Here is a 5,875-nt window from a genome sequence, read left to right as displayed (position 1 = left end):
TCCTCACTCCTAGTCTTCTACTTTCTCCTCCTGCAATTAATTTCCTTTATCATCCCAGATCCTGCGGTCCTGGATAGCTTTATTAAGGGCTCAAATTCTACAAAGGACCACGTGCTGTAGAGTTGGTTCAGATTTTCTAGTTAGAGAATCTAATTGTTGGCTTTACACAACAGGTTCATGTCTCCCTCTAATGGATAGGAAAGAATAAGACAAGTCAGATTTCTATTTGTTGTTAGATCAGACTTTGTATGATTTGTCTATGTCATGTGTGATATGTGTAACATGTGTTGGAACAACATATAGTAGCTTATTCAGCTAATGTCTAAAAGCAGCACAAAAGTGTCCTTTTGTTTTCATTCACTCAATACTTATTTATTTAACTATGTGCCAGATGTTAAGGTATAAAGATATGAATAACACCATGCAGTGGCAAAAAAGATTGAGAAAACTCACTATATACTGAGATAGAAAGATTGTCAAGACATATTAAGGGGAAAAATTCAGAGTACAGGATGGTACGAATAATATGCTACCATTTGTTTATAAAGGGAGAAGAAAGAATATACGCACACACACATTCTCTCTCTCACGTGAAACATCTCCCAAAATATATTTTTAAAACTATTAACGTTACTTGGTTCCCTCCTAGAAGGGTAACACTGTATCTAGAAAATAAAGGCAAGAAAGAGTTTTCACTGTATTCCTTTCATATATTTAAAATTGTGAACCATGTAAAGATATGTCCTAATCAAAACCAAACAAACATTGAAAATTAGTAAGACAGAAATGAATGAGGCAAGTCCTGTGTTCAGTTACTTGGGAGGAAATTCACATACACATACAACAGAGGAAAGGTCATCAGAGGCCAGGTCAAGGAGGATCTTCTATGCCAAGCTAAAGAGTTTTCACTCTGTTCTGGAGGCAACGAGCCATTCAAAGACTTTAGCGGGAAAGTAACAAGTAGATTCACATTTCATTCTAGTGGCAATGTTGAGGGGAAGATTCAAGGAAGCCTATACTAGAGCAAGGTAGAGTCAGACCCCTTTTGGTAATTTTCCTGCTTCAAAGACCTGTTATCTAGGGTCAGAATGCCTCGGGGTAACAACAGAAATAGGCTTGGTTGAGCCCAGGTTAAAGATGATTTGTGGAATCTTTAGTCAGATGACTTGGTCTGGAGAGGAGAGTAAATTATCCAATAACTGTAATTTACTTAGAGTGTGCTAGGCACACTAGCAAACACTTCTCAAATGACACCTCATTAGTCCTCACAATAATCCTATGAAATAGGTCCTAATTATTCCGCTAAATTTTACAGATGAGAAGACTGAGACCCAAGTAGGTTAATCAACTTGCCCAAGGTCAGATAGCTAAAAACTGTCAGATGGATCTGAGCCCATCTGTCTGATTCAGAAGTCCATGTTTTCAAGTATCAGCATACACAAGGTCCCTTCTTAGCTGTTCAACAGAATGCCTAGCTCCCTCTCACTGCCAAAACCTGACTTCCAAAATACTCCCCTTCCTTTCAGTCCTAGGCGAAATAGCTGAAAGGGCAGTTGGACTTTCTCCTTCTCATCTCCTTTCCCAACTCTACCCCTGCTCCCCTCATCTCCATCCACCTCCTCTCACCTCCTTCCAATTCCACTATCTCCATCATATCTCCCCTCATTCTCTATCTCAGCTCCACTATACTCTGTGGTTCTTCTTCCCTGTTGCCCTGGAAACACAGGTCCTCTCTGCTTCTTTTCCAAAATCAAACTTGTTCGCAGGAAGAACGAAAATGCTAACAGATAGAGAATAATTGAAATTGAAGATAAAGTTCTAGGAGTGGAATTTTATGCATCCTCCAGCACTGAGGAGAACTGGATGGGGACTAGGGAGTCAGCCAGTTCCCTTGCAGTTCGATGCATACAGGAAGGTCTTCCCAAGTGCCTCTTTTGCCACTCCAGAGGCTCCTCACCCCCTGTGAGTCTTTCTTGGAAAGAGAAAGCATGCAGACTGATCTCCAGGAGATTCTTTCTCCTCCTTGCCCAGTTTTCAACAACAAAAACAAGAGGGAGAAAAGGAAGGAGACTAGCCAAGGTTGGCTCAGATCAGGTGTTTCCACAGCGACCACAGAAGCAGCTTCAAGACCTGAAAAAGTCCCTCCTTCAGGCTGTCCCTAACATCTTCAGGACCTCAGACAAGCATACAAATGAAAGCTCACATGCCACAGTTTAAATTTTTAAACATAAATAAGCTAATAAATTGTTAAATAAAATGTATTTTATTGAATAAATATATTTTGCAAATATACCTTTGAAATAACAAAACTGAAAATTATGTGTAAACGTAAGGTTTGCTAGGACTGAAGTTTGGCAAAATATCAAACATGACTAAATTTAATTATTATCGTGCATGTTTAGGTTCTGTTGACAGGGCAACAATGATTGGATGAATAAAAACACTTGAATTAGTAATAACGTGAACATACATAATTCACAATTACTTCCTAAAAGTTGTGATTTTAGTCCTTTTGGGCTACTATAACAAAATACCACAGACTGGGTAGCTTATAAACAACAGAAATTTATTCTCACATCCTGGAGGCTGGAAATCCAAGATCACGGTGCAGCGTGGTCAGGTTTTGGTGACAGCCCTCTTCTGGCCTGCAGACTGCTGACTTCTCACTGTGTCCTCACAAGGTGGAAGAGGGGAGAGAGCTCTCTGGGGTCTTTTTTTATAAGGGTGCTAATCACACTCATGAGAGCTCTACCCTCAAGATAAATCGCCTCCCAAGGGCCCCACTTCCTAATACCATCACCTTGGGCATTAGGTTTCAACATGAATTTGGGGGGGGGACACAAACATTGAGACCACAGCAGTTATATTTCTTGCCTTTGTTTCAGAAATCCACCAATTATTTTGCTATAATTGAATTTTTATATAATTTGTGTTTTATTATCTAAAAAATAAAAAATATAGTATAATTATTTTTTAAATTGTAACTTCAAATGGAACAAAATATGGATATATATTTACCCAAAAAAGTAAATTAAAATATTAAAATAGAAAAGTTAAAATTGTTTTTAAATGCTTTCAAAAGAGCTATTTTCTTCTAAATTACTTTTTAAAACTACTAATGAAAATTAACAGGCAAAATACAAGGCAATTTAAAAATATCAAGATTTTAAATTAAAATTATTTAAACTTAATTTAAAATTAATTACATCATATGAAATATTTTATAAAAATAAAACATCATAACTCAATGTCTATCTGGCTGATGCAGTAAAGAAGAATGCATGTTATGTCTAGACCTACCTATATACAAATTTAAAAGTTAATTTGGGGAGAAGCTCAGGATGGCAGAGCAGGAGGATGCTGAGCTCACCTCCCCCCACAAACACATCAAGAGTACATCTACATGTGGAGCAATCCTCACTGAAAACAAACTGGAAACTGGCAGAAAGACTATTATGCAACCAAGGCTGTATAGAAACATCCACACAGAGTCGGGTAGGAAGGGAAGAGAAGAGATCGGGGAGGGATCTGTGCCCCTAGGAGGGGACACAGAAGAGGAGGGGGATTAGATGGGCTTCAAGATTCTCCCTGGGGCATGAGCAATTTGACCACATATTGGGCACTGTAGCCCTGGGATCAGGCACCAGGAAGAGGAGTCCCCTTAGCTGGTTTGAAAAACAGTGGGACTAACAGGAGGGCTGTAAGAAACCTAGATTCAGCTCGTGAGGAATGGACATATGCCTGCTCACTCCCAGTAACAAGGCGGAGGAAGCAGGTTGAAACTGCCCAGGGCTTTGGCCAGTTTCCCATGACCACCCCAGTGCATGTCCCAGCCCATGTTGAGCACCCACCCTGACACCTCTTGTTCCAGTGCAGCTCCCCATTAGGGTGAAGGCTGAAGGCTGCCAGTGCCAAGGAGAGTGCTCATTTGTGGCAGCCAGAGCAGGCTTGGACCTGGTACTGCATGTGAAGGGGGTGAGGGTGGCCATTACTGGCACTCACAGAGGCAGTGGATTGGGAGCTGTCCAGAGAAATCAAAGAGGAAATCAGAAAACACCTCAAGACAAATGAAAATAAAAACGCAGCTTGCCAAAATCTATGGGATGCAATAAAAACAGTTTTAAGAGAAAAGTTCACAGCGATACAGGCCTACCTCGAGAAACAAGAAAAATCTCAAATAAATAACCTAACCTATCGTCTAAAGGAATGAGAAGAAGGAGAACAAACAAGGTCCAAAGTCAGCAGAAGGAAGAAAATAATAAAAATCAAAGAGGAGATAAAATAGAGACAAAAAAATGATAAAAAAGATAAAGGAAATTAAGAGCTGTTTTTTGAAAAGATATACAAAATTGATAAGCCTTTAGCCAGGCTAATTAAGAAAAAAAGAGAGAGAACTCAAACAAAATAAGCAATGAAAGAAGAGAAATTATAACTGATATCACAGAGATTCAAAAAATAATAGAATACTATGAAAAACTTGGAAAACCTAGAAGAAATGGATAATTTCCAGGAAATATACAATCTTCCAAACTGAATCAGAAAGAGACAGACAATCTGAACAGACCAATCAATAATTCAAGGGAGGGCTTCCCTGGTGGCGCAGTGGTTGAGAATCTGCCTGCCAGTGCAGGAGACACGGGTTCAAGCCCTGGTCTGGGAAGATCCCACATGCCATGGAGCAACTAGGCCCGTGAGCCACCATTACTGAGCCTGCGCGTCTGGAGCCTGTGCTCTGCAACAAGAGAGGCCGCGATAGTGAGAGGCCCGCGCACCGTGATGAAGAGTGGTCCCTGCTTGCCGCAACTAGAGAAAGCCCTCGCGCAGAAACGAAGACCCAACACAGCCATAAATAAATAAATAAATAAAAATTAAAAAAAATAATAATAATTCAAGGGATTACTTGAATTAGTAATTCAATTAATAATAGAATTAAATTAGTTATAGAATTCAATTTTTTAAAAAATGAATTAGTAATAAAAAAACTGCCAGCAAACAAAAGTTCATGACTGGATGGCTTCACAGAGGAATTCTACCAAACATATAAAGAAGAGCTAATACCTATCCTTCTCAAACTATTCCAAAAAATTGAAGAGAAGGAAGCACTCTCAAATTCATTCAATGAGGCCACCACTACCCTGATACCAAAACCAAAGATATGACTAAAAAAGAAAATTACAGCCCAATATCTCTGATGAATATAGATGTAAAAATCCTCAAGAAAATATTAGCAAACTGAATTCAACAACATATAGAAAGAATCATACACCATGATCAAGTGGGATTTATTCCAGGGATGCAAGGATAGTTCAATACCTGCAAATTAATCAATGTGATAGACCACATTATCAAATCACATGATCATCTCAATAGACACAAAAAAGTATTTGACAAAATTCAACATCCATTCATGATAAAAAAAACTCTTATCCAAACTGGTATAGAGAATCGAGAATCCCAAAGATGCTACCAGAAAACTACTAGAGTGAATCAATGAATTTGGTAAAGTAGCAGGATATAAAATTAATGCACAGAAATCTCTTGCATTCCTATACACTAATGATGAAAAATCTGAAAGAGAAATTAAGGAAACACTCCCATTTACCACTGAAACAAAAAGAATAACATACCTAGGAATAAACCTACCTAAGGAGACAAAAAACCTGTATGCAGAAAACTATAAGACACTGATAAAAGAAATTAAAGATGATACAAACAGATGGAGAGATATACCATGTTCTCGGATTGGAAGAATCAACATTGTGAAATGACTGTACTACCCAAAGCAATCTACAGATTCAGTGCAATCCCTATTAAACTACCAATGGCATTTTTCACAGAACTAGAACAAAAAATTGCATAATTTGTATGGAAACAC

The sequence above is a fragment of the Eschrichtius robustus genome, chromosome 1, assembly GCF_028021215.1.
Source record: "Eschrichtius robustus isolate mEscRob2 chromosome 1, mEscRob2.pri, whole genome shotgun sequence".
Classification (NCBI taxonomy): domain Eukaryota; kingdom Metazoa; phylum Chordata; class Mammalia; order Artiodactyla; family Eschrichtiidae; genus Eschrichtius; species Eschrichtius robustus.
Note: the sequence above shows the minus strand (reverse complement) of the source record.